Below are 22961 nucleotides of genomic sequence, written 5' to 3'. Positions count from 1 at the left end.
AGCGGCGGCCATTACAGCTTCGCCCATGCGCAGTAGAGATCGCGCACGCGGTCCCCATAGGAAAGAGCTGTACCAAGGACTACAATTCCCAGCAGCCTCTGGGGACTGCACTTTCACCTTGGTCACAGGCAGCCAGACAGCCAATAGAGCTTGCAACTTCTCCTGCTGGAGAAGGATACATTGTTGTGTGCAGAGTCAGGAAGCAGACTGTGAAGCATATGAACACACAAAAGATTCCCCCTTGAATGCACTCGGGTAGATTAATGAGTAATGATAAGTTTAAAATCCTTTTAATCAATGATAAAATAGTAATTGTATAGAGGGGTGTGGTGCAAAAGTCCAGGGCCACCCCCTAATGACATATCAAACAAAAACTTCCAATTAGTATAAAAACGGAAGGTGGCTAAAGAGATCACAGCATCAAATCACATTGGCATAGATGCCAAGGTATACCTAATAAAGGTCCTGCAGAACTAAGTGCTGGTCCCTAAATAAGGATGCACTTATATCTAAAAATCACCAGTCTCTGAAAATAAGGCTGCTGATACTAAATCTGGAGGACATAAATACCCAGGCACTAACGTAAGGTGCCGAATCAGGCTGACTCAAATAATAAGTATGTCAAACCTAATATGACGATGCAGATCATAAAGAGAACAGCGTGATCATGACACTACAGATGCAATCAAATTGGTCCATGATTGACATGCTACAATGGAGTAAAGACACCTAGTATAAGAATATATAGTCCTATAAAAGGGCTAGCACAAAGTGTTCATACGTATTTCATAAGATTTGACGCTGTGATCTCTTTAGCCACCTTCCGTTTTTATACTAATTGGAAGTTTTTGTTTGGTATGTCATTAGGGGGTGGCCCTGGACTTTTGCACCACACCCCTCTATACAATTACTATTTTATCATTGATTAAAAGGATTTTAAACTTATCATTACTCATTAATCTACCAGAGTGCATTCAAGGGGGAATCTTCTGTGTGTTTGTTTGCATTATCCCTTGTCCCCTTTTGCACCGGTGTATGACCTTTACGTTTTGCCTACTTGCCTTGTTACTTTTGCTGATGAGGGAGCCCTCTCCCCCTTCCCTATCCCCCGTCTCTTCCCTTCCCCTGGTTTTATGTGAAGCATATGAGTTAGTCAGGCTAAGGAGACAGTGGGGGTAGGAAGGGGGGCAGAGAGCTGCGAGCTTCTGCCGTAGGCCAGAAATCCCCTGGCTAGATCTGAGGCCCTGACTCCCCACTAGTGAGGGAGGGTGTTCATAGGGACAGGCCCTTAGGTAAGGACCCTGTGCCCCTTCAGCTGTGCAGTTCCTTAGAGCAGGGAGAGACCCTGCGCAGTTCCTTAGAGCAGGGAGAGACCCTGTGCAGTTCCTTAAAGCAGGGAGAGACCCTGTGTAGTTCCTTAGTGCAGGGACCCAGTGAAAGGGTTTGCTGCATGTTCCTGTAAGCTGTGTTGCTGATCCAGAGACTGTCCTTACGGTGGGACATCTGGCGGGACCCCATCCCACGCGGAAGTACAGATCAGCGCTGGACCAAGCGGTGCCGGTTGACCCTTTGCGAAGACACCCAGGTGTAGAGACACCTGGGCAGGTATTTACAACCTTCCACACATGCACCAACTTAAACTTGCTCCTCACATGTGACAGGCCTGTTCACACAGTTGGGTGGGCTTGGACTCTTTGGACACAGGGTTGGGAAGGGGGTGTAAAGGTATAGCCCAGTTAGGGGCAAGGTTATAGCTGCCAGCTAGTGGCAGGGGGTAACACGGCTGTGTTGCTATACAGTATGATGTGATGTGATGTTATTGTTTTGTCCATATAGTAAACCTGTGTTATATATACCTTGGTGTATGTGGTTCATACTGTATATGTGGGTCCTGTGTAGGGGAAATTCTACACTCCTAGAATCCTGCACAGGTGGAGGCGCTGTAATTATAAGATCGTTCCAGAGGATTCACCCCAGGCTCTCACTAGCGGAGGCTCAAACCTCCTGTGAGCCTAACAGGTACTGCACCACACTTGGTAACATATAGGTTCCCCCTCACATAGACTCTATATGCAATTGGTTGGGGGAATACCCGTTACATATATAAAGACACATACATACATACATACATTTATGTATGTATGTCTATATTTATATAGTGCAATTAATGTACAGTACATAGCACTTCACAGCAGTAATACACGTGACAATCATATAAATAACAAATAATACAAATAACACATAATTGGAAGAAGTGCTTCAGACATAAAAGTAACATTTAGGAAAAGGAGTCCCTGCTCCGAAGAGCTTACAATCAAATTAGTAGGTAGGAAGAACATACACAGACAGTAGGAGGGTGTTCTGGGAAGTGGGTTTGAAGGCGCAAAGATTTATGTATGAGGTGTATAGTATCAGCCACAGAGCTACTCATATGCTTCCTTAAGCAGGTGTGTTTTAAGGTGGGTCTTAAAGGTGCACAGAGAGGCTGCTAGTCGGATATTGAAGGGGAGGGCATTACAATGGTGTGGTGCAGTCTGTGAGAAAGGTTTAAGGTGGGAGAGGGCTTTAGATACCAAGGGTAGAATACATCTTTGAACAGAATACAAGAGTTGGGATGGTGCATAGTGAGAAATTAGGGCTGAGATGTAAGGAAGAGCAGAAGAGTGTAAAGTTTTAAAAGTGAGGAGGAGAATAAAATGGCAGATAATATGTATTGTAAGGTAAGGTTTTGTAAGGTTTTTTGATATTCTGTAGGATTTAAAAAATATTATTGTCCCGCCACCCATCACCCCCCTTTATTTGGTCATGATGACATTAGACTGAAGAAGGAAGTGAGAGATTTCTCACTCACACACCCCACCCACTCTCCTGACACTTACCCCTCATTAACCCCCTCTCCTGGGACTCCCTTTTTTAATAATCTATGAATCCTATAGTGAGTGGCAGATCGTTTTCATTACTTCGGAAAATTATTTCTTGTACAATTAGACGAGACGCATTGTGTTGTGTAGTCGCAAAGAAGAGTAATCAACAACGAACTTGCAATCAAAAATGATATTTATTTTGCCAAGTTAATCCTACATTTCCCCTTGATAAAGGCTGCTGCGTTCAACTAAAATGTCATATTACCATGGCAAAATAAATACCACTTTTGATTGCAAATTGGTTGTGCCCTACTTTGCTTTACTAATATGTTATCAGTTTTATGAGGATTCAGCAGGGTTGACCCTCTGGAGCAGGAAGCACCGACAGTAAAACAATCTAAATACCCATTTGAAAGTGCCCAAGAACACCTACCTTCTTGCTGTCCATTATGTTATATCCACTGTGAAGTCTCACTTGTTCTCCAGACAGAGCAAAGTCCACGGTATATTGCAGCAGATAAGTGAGTTTCTTCATAAAAATATTGTAATTTATTGGAAGTTGACTTGTCTGTAGTTCTTGGTCATCTCTGTCTCTCTTTTTATTGTTAACTATGTGTAAGGAAGTGGGGAACACGTCCTTTGCGACGTGTTCCCTCCTTACCTGTGTCTGCACAGACCTCTGCACTGGCACCAACGCATGCGCGCAACCCCGCTCTGGTTACAGAGCACGCAGGTGCACGCGTAGCTCTTCTAGGACTGCCAAAGAGCTTGGTTCCGCCCCCCGGACACGCCGCGCTTCTCTCACGCGGGGCGCACTCACGTAACGTCGTGCACCACTCCCCAGCTGTGCGGCAACGAATTCCTTGCCACTTGTTTCCTGCAGCCTATCGCAACTCCCGCTGGGGCCGTGCCTCCGCTCCGCATCCTGTCCCATTGGTTCCTGCTTCCTATTTGTGCCCTGCTCAGAGTCATTGCTGAGCATAACTCTTGTGACCTTGTGTTCCTGCGTTCTGTTTTGCCTTGCTGCTGCCTTGCTAATGCTTTGCTGCTGTTTCTCTGTTGCTTTCTTGTGTATCGACCTGGCTTGATCTTAGGACCCCCTCTGGATAAAGAGTCCGGCTTGTCTATTGGAAATAGACCTCGGCTTGCATCTGACTACCCGCACCTCTCCATCCCTGACCTCGGCTTTCGGACAAACTACCACTCTGCTGGCTCCAACCCTCGACTACGTCAAACGGACACTAACCATCCCACTTGCTTCGCCCCCTCGATCTCGTCAAGTACTCTCACTAACCCAATCTCTCCAACCCAGGCCTGGCTACGCTGACTATCCACCCTCCAAACGTGGTCCCGCTGCTGTGGGTGCATTGTCTTGTACTTTCCCACCTCAGTACCGTGGTGCCACCTTGTTCGTGGTGAGTGCAAGCGTTACACTATGGAATTGCTCTGGAATTGTTCTGTTCTTCAAGAGGCATGAAAAGAGTTTTGTCAGGATTTTCAATACTTATTCCCCAGCTTTTTTCAAGATTTCATTTGTAATTCCATTTTTCCCAGGATACTTTTGCCTTCCTCAAAGGTTTTATTGCCTTTCCAACTACTTCTGGAAAGACACATGGTACAGCATTGGTGGTTTCTTCTTGCTCTCCATCTACTTGATTATGCTCTTCGATTGGACTTCTTCACCATATCGCAATTACATTTCTGCGCAGTTATACACTTGCAGATCATCATGTACAGCTCTCTATAGTCAATTTTTGTTCTTGCATCTTGGGATTTCTTAATTTCTTGTTGTTCCCTCAGTAACTGCTTTGTCTCATCTGATGTTTTCTTATTCTCTTTTGTGTTAGCAATTCCTCTAGCTTTTTTTATGCCTGCAACTGCAACTACAATCTTCATGCATTTCTTATAATTGTTTGTTAACGTTGTCATTATTCAAGTTGCCACTATTCAAGAATTTCTTTAAAAATATGGAACTGCCCTTCATCACAATTTAAACTGATATATACCATACAGAATAGAAATGTCGTGAATCTCATATTCTAATGTGACTGGAAACATTTTTCACCAATATCTTGATACGCAACGGTCACGACATTCATTTTTCCCATTTATTTCCTCAGTGTCCAGGTGGGCAGGCTTGCATTAGACTAATTTATACCAGATAATAAAAAGACCCAATATAATGCCAGTCACTGTAGGTGTGCTAGCACTCATGGCAGAGGCAGAGTCTTTGGGTAAGTTACATGTACTGAGTTGACAGCAATTTTACACTTGTCTCAAGAGAGTAAGGATCCTCCCTACACCTGGTACAATTGTATTGTATGTATTGTATGTCTTTATTTATATAGCGCCATAAATGTACATAGCACTTCACAGTAGTTATACATTACATATAAATAACAAATAATATAAATAGCAGGTCATGGGAATAAGTGCTTCAGACATAAAAGAAACATTAAGGAAGAGGAGTCCCTGCTCCGAGGAACTTACAATCTAATTGGTAGGTAGGGGGACATATAGAGACAGTAGGAGGGAATTCTAGTAAGTGCGTTTGCAGGGAGCCAAGCTTTATGTATCATGTGTCCAGGATTATCCAGTGCTATTCATATGCTTCTTTAAGCAGATGTGTCTTAAGGTAGTTCTTAAAGGTGGATAGAAAGGGTGCTAGTCGGGTATTGTGGGGAAGGGCATTCCAGAGGTGCAGGGCAGAAAGTGAGAAAGGTTTAAGGTGGGAGAGTGCTTTAAATACAAAGGGGGTAGAAAGAAGACATCCTTGGGAAGAACGCAAGAGTCGGGATGGTGAATAGCGAGAAATTAGGACTAAGATGTACAGTAAGGAGGGGCAGAAGAGTGTAAAGCTTTAAAAGTGAGGAGGAGAATTGAGTGTGAGATACGGGATTTGATCGGAACAACAGTAATGTGGAAGGAGATAGTAGGGCCAGGTTTGGGAGGAAGTATAAGGAGCTCTGTTTTAGCCATGTTAAGTTTCAGTTTCAGTCAGCGGATGGCCATCCAGGATGAGATTCCAGAGAGGCATTCAGAAACTTTGGTCTGTATAGCAGGTGTAAGGTCAGGTGTTAGCAAAAGAGAAATTAGAGAGATGGCTGCCGCTCACCAGCTATGTAAGAATGTGAGGGTGTGTATTGACAAATAGGGTGCATACGGGTATAGGTAATGGTAGAATACGGGGAAAGGTCACAGGTGTGGCCTAAAAGAAACCTATTTGCACTCTCTATTTGCAGATGCTAGGCTAGGAAATATTCAATCCTTGGAGTTGCCTCCATAGCCATACATAAATTTATAAAAACATATTTATTAACATATATGCAACAAATAAACAACTTATAAGACAACCACTTTGTGGATAAAAATGCAGCGGGGTGGGATATAAATTATTTGGTATAATCACCAGAGCAAAGCTAGATATGAAGTGTATTTATCACTCTAAGGTGATGTAATCCCAAAATAGTGGATGGGGGGTAAAGGGTTAACACCTGTTAACTCCTATATCTAAGTGTGCTGATTGTTAATTCGTCCGTCTACCATAATTGGCTAGTGTAGTGTACATAGCCGCATGAGATGCTCTTTTGCATCAATTTACACCTACTAGTAAGGTAACGTAATATCAGCTATGTATGTTGGTACAATTAACAAACGCATATGCTCATGCCTAAAGGCGGATAATCCGCAATCTGGTGACGTCACTTTGATCTGAATACACACACGAAGACCATAGTAGTCTGCAATCGCTGAGGTATTTACATATATGTGTCCGTTTAGTAATCGGCTTCTCCCCTGTAGCAAAGATATAACTCAGTATCTCTACTTCCACGAAAATAGCATTTCTATGCGTATTTACATCGCTATACTTAAAGGCTAAATACAGTCAAAACCTCTATGCGCTATACATGTGGAACATATTGCCCGTATAACTTTGTCAGTATAGCGTTTGTACTCTGTTCAGCTTCTATTAGCTAGCTGATGTAAGCATACGACCTGGTATTCACTGTCTAGCTTTGGTCGATATCCACAGACCCGCGCTCCCAGATGACGTCACTGGAAGGACGTCCTCACGTACTGACGTACGTTTCACGCTTCTAGCGCTTCGTCAGGGTAATGGGAGTGGTTAGATAATTCCCTCCCTTGCTTCTTATGCGGAAGGGTCCAAGGCGGGGCTTTCGCCTCGACCTATCCGCTTGTGATTTAGATAGGAGGACTCAAATTAATTTATGTTCATTCTTGGTCCGCCTATATTATATCCATAGTTTTTGGATTGTTATGAGTCACATATTGATCTCATTGAAAACAGGAATGGTTTTTAGCACAATCGGTAGGTGACACGATGATGCACTGCTGATGTGTGTGAGACCTGAAGCCATGCTTTACATGATTAACCTGGTGAGGTGATTTCCTCCAATGTCAAGTGTATCTATTGTTATGTCCCACTTACCCATCATTAAAGATAAGTATATCATAATTGTGATCTCCTATTGTTATAGATATATCTCTCCCACAGATGCCTTGATTTAACCATATATTAACAATGTTGTCATCAGTACTGTAGGAGTGTGAGCAACTTTAATTGACCGCCTCTAGAGTCAATACGGTCAAAAGGAGTTTAAGACTCCGCTATATACCCTCGATCCCTGTAAGGTTATTGATTCAATATACAACACACTTGCACCTCTCTTCTCCTACATATTCTTATGTCAATAGAAGAAATAATTCTTTGTATATTTTCAGTGATGTAGGAGTGTGCATACATTAGTATGACCGCCTATAGCAGTCAATACGGTCATGTAGGGTATATTGAGACCCAACTGTATATCATGGATCTCCAAATGATATATTACTTAATGGGTAAGTGGGACCGCCACATTGACATTGGTGCTGGTATCCTGACATATGATCTGGTATTGGACTAATAGGTTGATAGTAGTGTTCCCATGTGGACTCTTTCAAGAATGCCGAATAGATGTACCCCTCATTTAGGCCCCTAGGTTGTAGCGTCTGCAGCGTGAAAATCCATTGACATTCACGCTGCATCAGACGTTTGTCCCAATCGCCCTTCCTGGGGCCCCAGGGCATGTGTTCAATCCCACAGAACGATAAGAACTGTGGGTCGCCATTGTGTTCACTATGGATATGGCGGGCAACAGGGGTATCCTGTATGTTTCGTATGGAGCCCAGATGCTCAAGAACTCTCACCTTGAGGGCCCTATGGGTCTTCCCTACGTATCGTGCGCCACACCTACATGTAATGAGATACACTACTCCTACTGAGAGACAGTTGATATAGTTTTTAATGTCATAAGGCTTGTTTGGTGGGTTTGGAATCGTCTTTGTTGTCTTCATGTATGGGCAGGCCCTACACCAACCACATGGGTATGATCCCACAGGCTTCCTATCTCCCAACCAAGTTCTTTGTTTTTGTTCCTTGTAATGAATATGTGCCAACCTATCTTTCAGGTTTCTAGCCCTCCTGCAAGTCATCGTCGGTGAATCCTTGAGTACCTGTCTTAGATCGGAGTCATTTGTCAAAATGTGCCAGTGTTTCATAAAAATGTTCCTCAGTTCATGCCACTGGTTATTGTAAGTGCCAATGTAGCGTATAGTTTTTTCATTTTGAATTTGTGACTGTTGTCTATCTACTAGTAGTTGTGCCCGTGACGTATCTTTAGCTCTTCTATATGCGTTGTTTACCGTTTTTTTTTAATTCCCCCGCTTTGTAAATCTCACATTCATGTCCCCGGATTGTTTATTGAATTCTTCTAAGGTTGAACAGTTCCTGCGCAACCTTAGGAATTGACCCGTTGGGATGTTTTTGATTATGTGCTGGGGGTGGTGGCTGTCTGCGTGCAGGAGACTATTGGTGGCAGTTTCTTTCCTGTAGATTGTTGTTGTTAGTTTACCATCTGCCTGTTTGGAAATGGTCAAATCAAGAAAGTTCAGGGTGGTGTCGTTTATTTCTGAGGTAAGTTTTAAATTGTGTTCATTCTTGTTCAGTACATCAATAAATTGATTCAGAAGAGGTCTGGGGCCTTTCCACAGAAGGATGATATCATCTATATAGCACCCCCACCATTCCACTTGCGTGGTATATTCTTCCAGGGCCTCGCTGAAGACCACTGTTTCCTCCCACCAGCCTAGATATAAATTGGCATAGGTGGGGGCACAGGTGGTCCCCATAGCGGTGTCCTGGATCTGATGGTAAAATTTCTGATCAAAAATGAAGTAATTTTTTGTGAGTACAAAGTCTAATAGTTGGATCACAAAGTCATTATGTGTATAACAACTTGTGTCGCGCTGAATTAGAAAATGAATTACCACGTAATGGTATTTATTATGGTAAGGAATCCACAGATTGCTACATTTTACCATCTGCCAAAGCTGCATAAACAGAAGCTGCCACCGCCGGGAAGACCAATTGTCTGCGGTATTGGCAGCCTGACGGCTAATGCCAGTAAATATCTAGATGTAGTATTAAGGCCATTTGTGAATTCCTTACCGTCCTTCTTACGTGACACCAAATATGTCCTTTTACGTTAAGAGGATGTTACAGTAAGTTCAGATACATTACTTGTGGGTCTAGACGTTGAGGGATTATACACCAGTATCCCTCACGCGGTTGGTTTATACGCGGTAATTCATTTTCTAATTCAGCGCGACACAAGTTGTTATACACATAATGACTTTGTGATCCAACTATTAGACTTTGTACTCACAAAAAATTACTTCATTTTTGATCAGAAATTTTACCATCAGATCCAGGGCACCGCTATGGGGACCACCTGTGCCCCCACCTATGCCAATTTATATCTAGGCTGGTGGGAGGAAACAGTGGTCTTCAGCGAGGCCCTGGAAGAATATACCACGCATGTGGAATGGTGGGGGCGCTATATAGATATCCTTCTGTGGAAAGGCCCCAGACCTCTTCTGAATCAATGTATTGATGTACTGAACAAGAATGAACACAATTTAAAACTTACCTCAGAAATAAACGACACCACCCTGAACTTTCTTGATTTGACCATTTCCAAACAGGCAGATGGTAAACTAACAACAACAATCTACAGGAAAGAAACTGCCACCAATAGTCTCCTGCGCGCGGACAGCCACCACCCCCAGCACATAATCAAAAACATCCCAACGGGTCAATTCCTAAGGTTGCGCAGGAACTGTTCAACCTTAGAAGAATTCAATAAACAATCCGGGGACATGAATGTGAGATTTACAAAGCGGGGGAATTAAAAAAAAACGGTAAACAACGCATATAGAAGAGCTAAAGATACGTCACGGGCACAACTACTAGTAGATAGACAACAGTCACAAATTCAAAATGAAAAAACTATACGCTACTGTACATTGGCACTTACAATAACCAGTGGCATGAACTGAGGAACATTTTTATGAAACACTGGCACATTTTGACAAATGACTCCGATCTAAGACAGGTACTCAAGGATTCACCGACGATGACTTGCAGGAGGGCTAGAAACCTGAAAGATAGGTTGGTACATAGTCATTACAAGGAACAAAAACAAAGAACTTGGTTGGGAGATAGGAAGCCTGTGGGATCATACCCATGTGGTCGGTGTAGGGCCTGCCCATACATGAAGACAACAAAGACCATTCCAAACCCACCAAACAAGCCTTATGACATTAAAAACTATATCAACTGTCTCTCAGTAGGAGTAGTGTATCTCATTACATGTAGGTGTGGCGCACGATACGTAGGGAAGACCCATAGGGCCCTCAAGGTGAGAGTTCTTGAGCATCTGGGCTCCATACGAAACATACAGGATACCCCTGTTGCCCGCCATATCCATAGTGAACACAATGGCGACCCACAGTTCTTATCGTTCTGTGGGATTGAACACATGCCCTGGGGCCCCAGGAAGGGCGATTGGGACAAACGTCTGATGCAGCGTGAATGTCAATGGATTTTCACGCTGCAGACGCTACAACCTAGGGGCCTAAATGAGGGGTACATCTATTCGGCATTCTTGTAAGAGTCCACATGGGAACACTACTATCAACCTATTAGTCCAATACCAGATCATATGTCAGGATACCAGCACCAATGTCAATGTGGCGGTCCCACTTACCCATTAAGTAATATATCATTTGGAGATCCATGATGTACAGTTGGGTCTCAATATACCCTACATGACCGTATTGACTGCTATAGGCGGTCATACTAATGTATGCACACTCCTACACCACTGAAAATATACAAAGAATTATTTAATCTGTTGACATAAGAATATGTAGGAGAAGAGAGGTGCAAGTGTGTTGTATATTGAATCAATAACCTTACAGGGATCGAGGGTATATAGCGGAGTCTTAAACTCCTTTTAACCGTATTGACTCTAGAGGCGGTCAATTAAAGTTGCTCACACTCCTACAGTACTGATGACAACATTGTTAATATATGGTTAAATCAAGGCATCTGTGGGAGAAATATATCTATAACAATAGGAGATCACAATTATGATATACTTACCTTTAATGATGGGTAAGTGGGACATAACAATAGATACACTTGACATTGGAGGAAATCACCTCACCAGGTTAATCATGTACAGCATCGCTTCAGGTCTCACACACATCAGCAGTGCATCATCGTGTCACCTACCGATTGTGCTAAAAACCATTCCTGTTTTCAATGAGATCAATATGTGACTCATAACAATCCAAAAACTATGGATACAATATAGGCGGACCAAGAATGAACATAAATTAATTTGAGTCCTCCTATCTAAATCACAAGCGGATAGGTCGAGGCGAAAGCCCCGCCTTGGACCCTTCCGCATAAGAAGCAAGGGAGGGAATTATCTAACCACTCCCATTACCCTGACGAAGCGCTAGAAGCGTGAAACGTACGTCGGTACGTGATGATGTCCTTCCGGTGACGTCATCTGGAAGCGCAGGTCTGTGGATATCGACCAAAGCTAGACAGTGAATACCAGGTCGTATGCTTACATCAGCTAGCTAATAGAAGCTGAACAGAGTACAAACGCTATACTGACAAAGTTATACGGGCAATATGTTCCACATGTATAGCGCATAGAGGTTTTGACTGTATTTAGCCTTTAAGTATAGCGATGTAAATACGCATAGAAATGCTATTTTCGTGGAAGTAGAGATACTGAGTTATATCTTTGCTACAGGGGAGAAGCCGATTACTAAACGGACACATATATGTAAATACCTCAGCGATTGCCGACTACTATGGTCTTCGTGTGTGTATACAGATCAAAGTGACGTCACCAGATTGCGGATTATCCGCCTTTAGGCATAAGCATATGCATTTGTTAATTGTACCAACATACTTAGCTGATATTACGTTACCTTACTAGTAGGTGTAAATTGATGCAAAAGAGCATCTCATGCGGCTATGTACTGCACCGACACACTTTATTCGAGCAAATACCCAGTATGTACCTGGCAGATACCTGGAATGCGCCGCTCCTCACCTCTGACAAGCCCCGTTGCATTTGCCTTCCCAGCCTGGGTTCATGCCTGGCTGATGGGCGGCTGATCTGTTAAATGATAATGATTAGGATTTAATAGGCTGCAATGCTTCGCGTGTCTACCAGATGGCATAAATTCATGAATTGTAATGCAGTTTATATATATATACTGTGCAGTATTGCAGCCAGCGGGAATAAAATGCTTCAATCCCTGCTTGGAAAATAACTCAATGTACTCGGGCAGAAAACAGTCACAAACCTCAATACACCCGGGTATACCCGAATTCGTGGGACTAGCCAAGCTCGAATAAAGTGTGTCGCCAGTGTACACTACACTAGCCAATTATGGTAGACGGACGAATTAACAATCAGCACACTTAGATATAGGAGTTAAAAGGTGTTAACCCTTTACCACCCATCCACTATTTTGGGATTACATCACCTTAGAGTGATAAATACACTTCATATATAGCTTTGCTCTGGTGATTATACCAAATAATCTATATCCCACCCTGCTGCATTTTTATCCACAAAGTGGTTGTCTTATAAGTTGTTTATTTGTTGCATATATGTTAATAAATATGTTTTTAAAATGTATGTATGGCTATGGATGCAACTCCAAGGATTGAATATTTCCTAGCCTAGCATCTGCAAATAGAGTTAGCAAAAGAGACACTGAAAGTACAATGGGAGAGGTAAGAGGAGATCCAGGATAGAGCTTTGTTCCGAATACCAAGAGTATGGAGAATGTGAAGGAGAAGAGGGTGATCCACGGTGTCAAATGCTGCAGAGAGGTCACGTAATATGAGCAGAGTGTAATGACCTCTGTCTTTGGCAGCATGGAGGTCGTCAGTTATTTTAGTGAGGGCTGTTTCAGTAAAGTGAGCAGTGCGGATGCCAGACTGTATAGGGTCTAGAAGAGAATAGGTGTTGAGAAAGTGTAGCAATCGAGAGAATACAAGACGTTCAAGGAGTTTGGAAGCAAAAGGCAGGAGGGAGACAGGTCGATAGCTAGAAGGACAGGTAGGGTCAAGCTTGCTGTTTTTGAGTAATGGTATAACTGTTGCATGTTTGTAGGAGGATGGAAAGGTACCAGAGTAGAGGGAAGAGTTAAAAATCTGTGTGAGCATAGGATTATAGAAGGAGCAAGAGGTTTTAGGAGATGGGAGGGAATGGGATCAAGAGGGCAAGTGGTAGAGGGAGAAGAGGAGATCGGCAGTGACACATCCTCCTCCGAGATAGCGGAAAAAGAGTCAAGAAAGGCAGGAGGAGAGTTGGGAAGCGGTGTGGGTTGGGAGGAGACAACAGATGGGATGTTCTGACGTATGGATTCCACCTTTTCCTTAAAAATGTCAGCAAAGTCTTGAGGTGAGATGGAGGAAGAAGATGAGGCAGCCGAGGGTGGTCTGAGTAGAGAGTCAAAGACAGAGAACAGTCGGCGTGGGTTAGACTTGTGTGTGTTGATTAGTGATGAAAAGTAGGTTTGTTTAGCCTGAGAGAGGGCAGAGTTTAAACAGGACAGCATAAATTTGTAGAGAATGAAGTGTGCGAGCGTATGAGATTTCAGAGGAACGAGTGGAGGAACGCAGCATGCATGTGTGGAAGTTTAGCCATGGTCTGGGGTTAGAAGGGCAAGGGCGGCAGAAAGAAAGCGGGGCATGAAGATCAAGTGAGGAAGATAACGCAGAGTTGTAGTTCCTGACCAGGTTGTCAGGGTCTGAAGCAGAACTGAGAGAGGAGAGGGAGTAGCATAAAGTGGAATCAAAAGCTGGTAGGTTAATAGAGCGCAGGTTTCTGCAAAAACGAGGGAGAGAAGCGAGAGAGAGAAAATTAGATGAGTTGATGGTCAGAGAGAGGAAAAGGGTAAATGGAGAAATCAGAGAGAGAGGTTTTTTAGTGAAAACCAGGTCTAGGTAGTGGCCATCCTTGGGGGTGCTAGCTGCAGTCCACTGTTGAAGGCCAAAAGAAGAGGTTAGAGAGAGAAAGTGGGAAGCCCAAGGGAGAGAGGGGTCATCAATGTGGCAATTGAAGTCCCCAAGGAGGAGAACAAGGGAGTCTGAGGAGAGAAAGAAAGAGAGCCAGGATTCAAAGTGAGAGAGAAAGTCAGAAGGGGGATGAGTAGAGGAAGGTTGGCGATAGATGGCCGCCACGTGGACAGGGAGAGGAGAGAAGAGAAGATCTGGACTGTGTGAACCTCAAAGGAGGGAAAAGCAAGAGAGGGAGGAATAGGAAAGGTTCTGCTTTTCCCTCCTTTGCCACATTGATGACCCCTCTCTCCCTTGGGCTTCCCACTTTCTCTCTCTAACCTCTTCTTTTGGCCTTCAACAGTGGACATCAATGGGGCAATTGAAGTCCCCAAGGAGAATAACAGGGGAGTCTGAGGAGAGAAAGAAAGAGAGCCAGGATTCAAAGTGAGAGAGAAAGGCAGAAGGGGGATGAGTAGAGTTAGGTGGGCAATAGATGACCGCCACATGGACAGGGAGAGGAGAGATGATCTGGACAGTGTGAGCCTCAAAGGAGGCAAAAGCAAGAGATGCCGTTCAGTAATGGCAGAGAGAGGAGAGCAGGAGCCCCACACCTCCACCCCTTGCATCAGTGCGCGGAGTGTGGGAGAAGGAAAGGCCACCATAGGAGAGGGCAGCTTCCAGAGCAGAGTTAGACTGAGTGAGCCAGTTCTCAGTTATAGCAAATAGGAGCAGAGAGTGAGAGAGAAAGAAGTCATGAACAGTGAGGAACTTGTTAGAAAGGGAGCGAGCATTCTAAAGGGCACAGGAGAAAGGGAGAGAGGAGGGAGGGTGGCAGGGGATGGGTATGAGGTTGGAGGGGTTGACACCAGAAGGAGTAGAGGTTTCAATTGGCAGGCGAGGCGCATGTAGAAATAAGGCAGGGACCAGGATTGGGAGAGATATCCCCAGAAGCAAGGAGGAGAAGCATAGATAGAAAGAGAATGTGTGAGGAGGATTTGTAAGGGTGTTTTTTTAGTGCAGGTGGTATAATTGTGGGTTGTCAGAGGGCGCAGGTAAGAAAGGAGTTCATGTGAACTGAGAAGTGATGAAGAAAGGAGAGATGAAGATATACGAATAGAGTTAGAGACATAAGGAGGCTGGTGGAAGGAAGTGCATAATTTGAAAAGAAGTGAGGTCACAGCAAATATAAAAAGTAAAGGTGGCATCACTGCAATCGTTAAGTGCTGAGATGTGTAGTCTGGGATGATATCCTCTTTTCCAACGTAGATCAAATGCAGGAATCAGAAGCAGTAGGTGTTGTCCACTTTTCAACTTTACAATAATTATGTCTCCATATTATGTTTTATTTGACATTAACTGCAGTTAATGAACAAAGTTGAACTAAAGGATTTTCCGGTAACATGTACCCTATGATGTCATTTTAAGTATATGAAGTAACTAAAGGGAATTCTTGGAACTCAAAGAAAGCACCTTTTTGAAAGGGGTTTTGCTTTACTATAATTCCTTTTAAGAAATGTTATTTGGGGTGGATTTTATTTAACAACCTGTCACTCTGTGACACTTTCCATTCTTCTATCTTGCTTTGCCTAATTCCATATTCTCTTACAATAAACTACAATTATGATTTGGTACTATAAAAGGCTATACAAATTTCAATAAGCAAACCATAATACTTATTTGAGATGCAAAACGCCAGGATTTCCAGCATGAGTTTTTGTTATGACCTTGGGCCGGTTACTTTTTCACCCTGAGATGCATGCACCAAAAATTGTATTGTAAGCTCTGCGGGGCATAGATTCACTGGGTCTACAAAGCTTTGGGCACTGATGTGTACATTATCAGTGCTACATAAGAAAATATATTACTTCATCATTCCAGTTACAACTGCTTAATAGCCACAATAAATGCATGCTCTGCCTCAGTCTGCTCTGTGTGTTTTGGCAGATTATATACTTGGTTGGCCTTGGTTGGAATACTATTTCTATTTTTTCACTCTTTTTTTTTATATACAGAACATTTGCAAAATCCATCATTATCCAAGTGACCTGGATGACCAGTCTATGTTAAGAGAGGGGCTCATTTCTTTTTGTGTCAGTAAGTAATTACAAAGCTCAACACTTTCTGGAACATCATTTTTTTCTGGCTGCTATATGCATTGATATGTTTTCATCACTAATTGGGCAACCTTACTTAGAAATTAAGCTGATAGCTACAGTTCTTCTAAGATCGTTTTTGCACAAATGTCCAAGTTAGTACTGAAAAAAAGCAAGACAAATAATAATGTCTAGCAATGTTTTCAATTAAGTCAGATCTTAATTTGGGCTTTAACAATGAGATCTCTTGTCTACTTGTTATTGTTTACAATATATAAATACAGTTTGCTATCAAAAATACAGGATGATTGATATTTAAAACTAGAGTTAAACAGGATGCAGTGTACATCTTATTTTAAAAATAATTAGATTCATTGCATATTCTGAGATGTTGATGCCTTAAGTCGAAAGTCTTCTGCACAACTACAAGTACCAAAAGACCTACATAAAGACTGTGTTTCTGACACAGTAAACCAGGCCTGCACAACATGCGGCCCGCCGGAACACACTGTGCAGCCCAAAACGGCTCCCTCCAACCCACCCCCCTTCCCTGGTATGGAAGGAAGGAGCGCGCTCCAGCAGGATGTGACAGCGCACTCCCCCCCCTCCCGCTCTAGCAGTGTAGCGCGACCCGGAACTTCCGGGGTCTGCTGCTAGAGCGTGCATCCCTCGCGCTTCTCCCTGCTGCCATCTCTGTTGCCTTCGCCGCTGCCACCACCTCTGCTGCTGCCGCCATCAGGTAACATGGGGGGGTAGTTCATCCATGAGGGGTTGGGGGGGCTGCTGAAATGGGTTGGGGGGCTGCTGAAATGGGTTGTGGGGCTGCTGAAATGGTTTGAGGAACTGCTGAAATGGGTTGGGGGGGCTGCTGAAATGGGTTGGGGGGCTGCTGAAATGGGTTGGGGGGCTGCTGAAATGGGCTGGGGGCTGCTGAAATGGGCTGGGGGGCTGCTGAAATGGGCTGGGGGGCTGCTGAAATGGGCTGCTGAAATGGGCTGGGTGGCTGCTGAATGGGCAGGGTGCTGCTGAAATGGGTTGGGGGGAGAGATGTGAGGTGCAGGGGGGGAGAGAGATGTGAGGTGCAGGGGGGAGAGAGATGTGAGGTGCAAGGGGGAGAGAGATGTGAGGTACAGGGGAGAGAGAGATGTGAGGTGCAGGGGGGAGAGAGATTGTATTGTATTGTATTGTATTGTATGTCTTTATTTATATAGCGCCATTAATGTACATAGCGCTTCACAGTAGTAATCAAATAAATAACAGATAATATAAATAATAGATCATGAGAATAAGTGCTTTAGACATAAAAGTAACATTAAGGAAAAGGAGTCCCTACCCCAAGGAGCTTACAGTCAAATTGGTAGGTAGGGAGAACGTACAGAGACAATAGGAGGGAGTTCTGGTAAGTGCATCTGCAGGGAGCCAAGCTTTATGAATCATGTGTTCAGAATATCCACAGTGCTATTCATATGCTTCTTTAAGCAAGTGTGTCTTAAGGTGGGTCTTAAAGGTGGATAGAGAGGGTGCTAGTCGGGTACTGAGAGGAAGGGCATTCCAGAGGTGTGGGGCAGTCAGTGAAAAAGGTTTAAGGCGGGAGAGGGCTTTAGATACAAAGGGGGTAGAAAGAAGACATCCTTGAGCAAAACGCAAGAGTCGGGATGGTGCATAGCGAGAAATTAGGGCTGAGATGTAAGGAGGGGCAGAAGAGTGTAAAGCTTTAAAAGTGAGGAGAAGAATGGAGTGTGAGATGCGGTATTTGATCGGAAGCCAGGAGAGGGATTTCATGAAGGGAGATGCTGAGACAGATCTAGAAAAGAGTAGAGTGATTCTGGCAGCAGCGTTTAGTATAGATTGTAGGGGAGACAGGTGAGAGGCAGGAAGGCCAGACAGCAGGAGGTTACAGTAATCAAGACGGGAGAGAATGAGGGCCTGAGTCAGAATTTTAGCAGTCCAGCAGCAGAGGAAAGGGCGTATCTTTGTTATATTGCAGAGGAAAAAGCGACAAGTTTTAGAAATGTTTTGAATGTGAGGGGCGAATGTGAGAGAAGAGTCGAGTGTGACACCTAGGCAGCATGCTTGGGCTACTGGGTGAATGATCGTAGTTCCAACAGTAATGTGGAAGGAGGTAGTAGGGCCAGGTTTGGGAGGAAGTATGAGGAGCTCTGTTTTAGCCATGTTGAGTTTAAGGCGGCGGAGGGCCATCCAGGATGATATAGCAGAGAGACATTCAGAAACTTTGGTTTGTACAGCAGGTGTAAGGTCGGGTGTTGAAAAGTATATTTGTGTGTCGTCAGCATAGAGGTGATAATTAAACCCAAAATATGTTATTAGGTCACCTAGAGAGAGTGTGTACAGAGAAAGGAGGAGAGGTCCCAGGACAGAGCCCTGGGGTACCCCCACAGAGAGATCAATAGAGGAGGAGGAGATGTTAGCAGAAGAGACACTGAACGTACGATGGGAGAGGTAGGATGAGATCCAGGATAGAGCTTTGTTCCGAATGCCAAGAGTATGGAGAATGTGAAGGAGAAGAGGGTGGTCCACGGTGTCAAATGCTGCACAGAGGTCGAGTAATATGAGCAGAGTGTAATGACCTCTGTCTTTGGCAGCATGGAGGTCGTCAGTTATTTTTGTGAGGGCTGTTTCCGTGGAGTGAGCAGTGCAGATCCATATTGTAGAGGGTCTAGGAGAGAATAGGTGTTGAGAAAATGAAGCAAGCGAGAGAATACAAGACGTTCAAGGAGTTTAGAGGCAAAAGGCAGGAGGGAGACAGGTCGATAGTTAGAAAGACAGGTAGGGTCAAGCTTGCAGTTTTTGAGTAATGGTATGACTTTTGCATGTTTGAAGGAGGATGGAAATGTTCCAGAGCAGAGGGAGGAGTTAAAAATGTGTGTGAGCGTAGGGATTATAGTAGGAGCAAGAGGTTTTAGGAGATGGGAGTGAATGGGATCAAGAGGGCAAGTGGTAGAGGGAGAAGAGGTGATCAACAGCGACACATCCTCTTCTGAGACAGTGGAAAAAGAGTCAAGGAAGGCAGGAGGAGAGTTAGGAAGAGGTGTAGGATGGGAGGAAGAAACAGAGGGGATGTTCTGACGTATGGATTCCACCTTTTCCTTAAAATAGTCAGCAAAGTCCTGAGCGGAGATGGAGGAAGGAGAGGCAGATGATGGTGATTTGAGTAGAGTATCAAAGACAGAGAACAGTCGGCGTTGGTTAGACTTGTGCATGTTGATTAGTGAAGAAAAGTAGGCTTGTTTAGCTTGCGAGAGGGCAGAGTTGAAACAGGATAGCATTAATTTGTAGTGAAGGAAGTCTGCGAGCGTATGAGATTTCCTCTAGAGGCGTTCAGAGGAGCGAGTGGAGGAACGCAGCATGCACGTGTGGGAATTTAGCCAGGGTCTAGGGTTAGAAGGGCGAGGGCTGCAGAGAGAAAGCTGGGAATGTAGATCAAGAGAGGAGGACAAGGCAGAGTTGTAGTTCCTGACCAGGTTGTCAGGGTCTGTAGCAGAGCTGAGAGAGAAGAGGGAGGAGCGTAAAGTGGACTCAAAGTCAGGTAAGTGAATAGAGCGCAGGTTTCTGCAGAACCGGGGGGTAGATGGAAGTGGAGAAGGGGAGAAGCGAGATAGAGAAAATGAGATGAGGTGATGATCAGAGAGAGGAAAAGGGAAATGGAGAAATCGGAGAGATAGAAGTTTTTAGTGAAAACCAAGTCTAAGTAGTGACCATCCTTGTGGGTGCTGGCTGCAGTCCACTGTTGAAGGCCAAAACAAGAGTTTAGAGAAAGAAAGCGGGAAGCCCAAGGGAGAGATGGGTCATCAATGGGGCAATTGAAGTCCCCAAGGAGAATAACAGGGGAGTCTGAGGAGAGAAAGAAAGAGAGCCTGGATTCAAAGTGGGAGAGAAAGGCAGAAGGGGGATGAGTAGAGTTAGGTGTGCAATAGATGACCGCCACATGGACAGGGAGAGGAGAGATGATCTGGACAGTGTGAGCCTCAAAGGAGGCAAAAGCAAGAGATGCCGTTCAGTAACGGCAGAGAGAGGAGAGCAGGAGCCCCACACCTTCACCCCTTGCATCAGTGCGTGGAGTGTGGGAGAAGGAAAGGCCACCATAGGAGAGGGCAGCTTCCAGAGCAGAGTCAGACTGAGTGAGCCAGGTCTCAGTTATAGCAAATAGGAGCAGAGAGTGAGAGAGAAAAAAGTCATGTACAGAACTTGAACTTGTTAGAAAGGGAGCGAGCATTCCAAAGGGCACAGGAGAAAGGGAGAGAGGAGGGAGGGTGGCAGGTGATGGGTATGAGATTGGAGGGGTTGACACCAGAAGGAGTAGAGGTTGCAATTGGCAGACGAGGATGAGCGCATGTAGAAATAAGGCAGGGGCCAGTATTGGGAGAGATATCCCTAGAAGCAAGGAGGAGAAGCATGGATAGAAAGAGGATATGTGAGGATGATTTTTAGGGGTGTTTTTTAGTGCAGGGGATATAGTTGTGTGGTGTCAGAGGACGCAGGTAAGAAAGGAGTTCATGTGAACAGAGAAGTGATCAAGGAAGGAGAGATGGAGATATATGAATAGAGTTAGAGACATAATGAGGCTGGTAAAAAGAAGTGCATCATTTGAGAAGAAGTGAAGTCACAGCAAATGTGAATGGTAAAGGCAGCATCACAGCAGTAATGATGCAGTCTGGTATAGATGATATCCTCCTTTCCAGCGTAGTTCTAATGCAGGAATCAGGGCCATCTGGGGGTGTGAGGTGCAGGGGGGGAGAGAGATGTGAGGTGCAGGGGGGGAGAGATATGTGAGGTGCAGGGGGGAGTGTGATGTGAGGTGCAGGGGGGAGAGTTATGTGAGGTGCAGGGGGGTGGGATGTGTGTGGTGTGCAGTGGGGTATTATGTGTATGGGTGAGGGGAGAGATGGGAGTATGAGAGATCGATGGGGAGTCTCGCAAAGGTTGATGATGAGGGTTTTTGGGGGAGATATGAGGATGATGATGAAGGGTGCTGGGGTAGATATATGAGGATGATGATGATGATGATGATGATTTTACCCGTGCGGTCCCAAACTTTTTTCCTTGTTGCAGTTCGGCCCTTCTCACTGTACAAGTTGTTCAGGCCTGCAGTAAACCATTTCCTAATGATATTAGGCATTCCACCCTTATCACTGGGTAGCAGCAATAATGGCTCTAACTATTAGGTAAGAAATACTGTACACACATTAATTTAACGTTTATTGTCCAAAATGTTTTTATGTAGGATAAAAATACACCAAATATGAGATGATATCAAAACCAAAGTATGTTTTACTTATTACATTGTTTGGTAATTTGGTAGATGCACTAAGTTTACTGAGTGAAAAACTCTGCTTAGTTTTATATTCCATCATGTTCATCATGTAAGCATGTTCATTTTTTCAGTTCTCTGCATTGAAGCAGATGTTATTGCGTTTCTGGGCATACTGATGACTTTGGAGTGTAGGTCTTATGATCTCACCAGGTTAACATGGAGCACTACTCTGCAGAGTGACCTGACTGTATTATATTTATTAAGAAAAAAAGATACGTTATTGTTAAATGTCCTTAATTACGTCTTTTCTATAGATTTACTCCAGCATAACAGAATCCAGCATTCTCGTCGTTGTACACAAAAACAAAACGTTTTTTCTTTTAAATAATTACATACAAAAATAGTAAGAATGGCAATGCTGATGTTTCGAATAGATTATGATATTCTTAAGAATCGTTGCACATAATAGTTTTCTGTAGTTATCCTCTCCAGATATTAACATGTCTTTCTCCCTCTTCGTGATGTTATCATTCTCCCTACTGGTCTCCTGCCTTCTGTTCTCTATGCTTCACTTTTTATCCAAATAGAACCACCCAGTCAGCCTTATTAACTTTAAATGTTATATCCTAACATGGTTTTTACATACAGTACTGATGTCATGCGAACTTCTTCTGAACATATATGGAGCTTAAAGCTTCTTGTACTGAAATGGTTACTTCAGCATATCTTCAAAACCAGAGACGAACATGAAACACAGACAGAGCTCAATGCACATCCAGCAAAACTTTATACACGGTACAGTGCCTAAATATACATGTATTGATATCTATTAAATAAAATGGTCTTTTAGTTTAACATTTTGTCCAAATTGTTGTAAGCCCCTAATGTTAAACTAAAAGACCATTTTATTTAATAGATATCAGTACATGTATATTTAGGCACTGTACCGTGTATAAAGTTTTGCTGGATGTGCATTGAGCTCTGTCTGTGTTTCATGTTCGTCCCTGGTTTTCAATTTATGTTGCCATGCTCAGTGGCACTCCTCTGTGACACTTATATGCTTATATATATGTTGTGGTTGTTTTGGGGGTTCAACATGAGCTTGTGGGTGTTCTATACAGTATGTGTTACTTCAGCATATCTTCATTAGTTAAATGGTATCTTACTCAGTTCAGACCTACAGTTGTTTAATAATCACTTAGTGTCACCCTGAACAGGGCAGCCCAAGCAACTTGAGACCATAGTATGACCTTTTGTGTCAAGTCTTGTTATTAGAATAGACTTCACAT

General features: G+C 43.8%; 1 protein-coding gene across 1 annotated transcript in view; it reads right to left on the bottom strand.

Moving 5' to 3' along the window:
• The window catches only part of DOK6 (docking protein 6), a 521007-nt gene that overhangs the window by 88172 nt on the left and 409874 nt on the right, over positions 1–22961 (bottom strand). The window lies entirely within an intron of this gene.

This window comes from Ascaphus truei, chromosome 2 (genome assembly GCF_040206685.1).
Source record: "Ascaphus truei isolate aAscTru1 chromosome 2, aAscTru1.hap1, whole genome shotgun sequence".
NCBI classification, from domain to species: Eukaryota; Metazoa; Chordata; class Amphibia; order Anura; family Ascaphidae; genus Ascaphus; species Ascaphus truei.
Note: the sequence above shows the minus strand (reverse complement) of the source record. Positions and strands in the feature narration are given on the sequence as shown.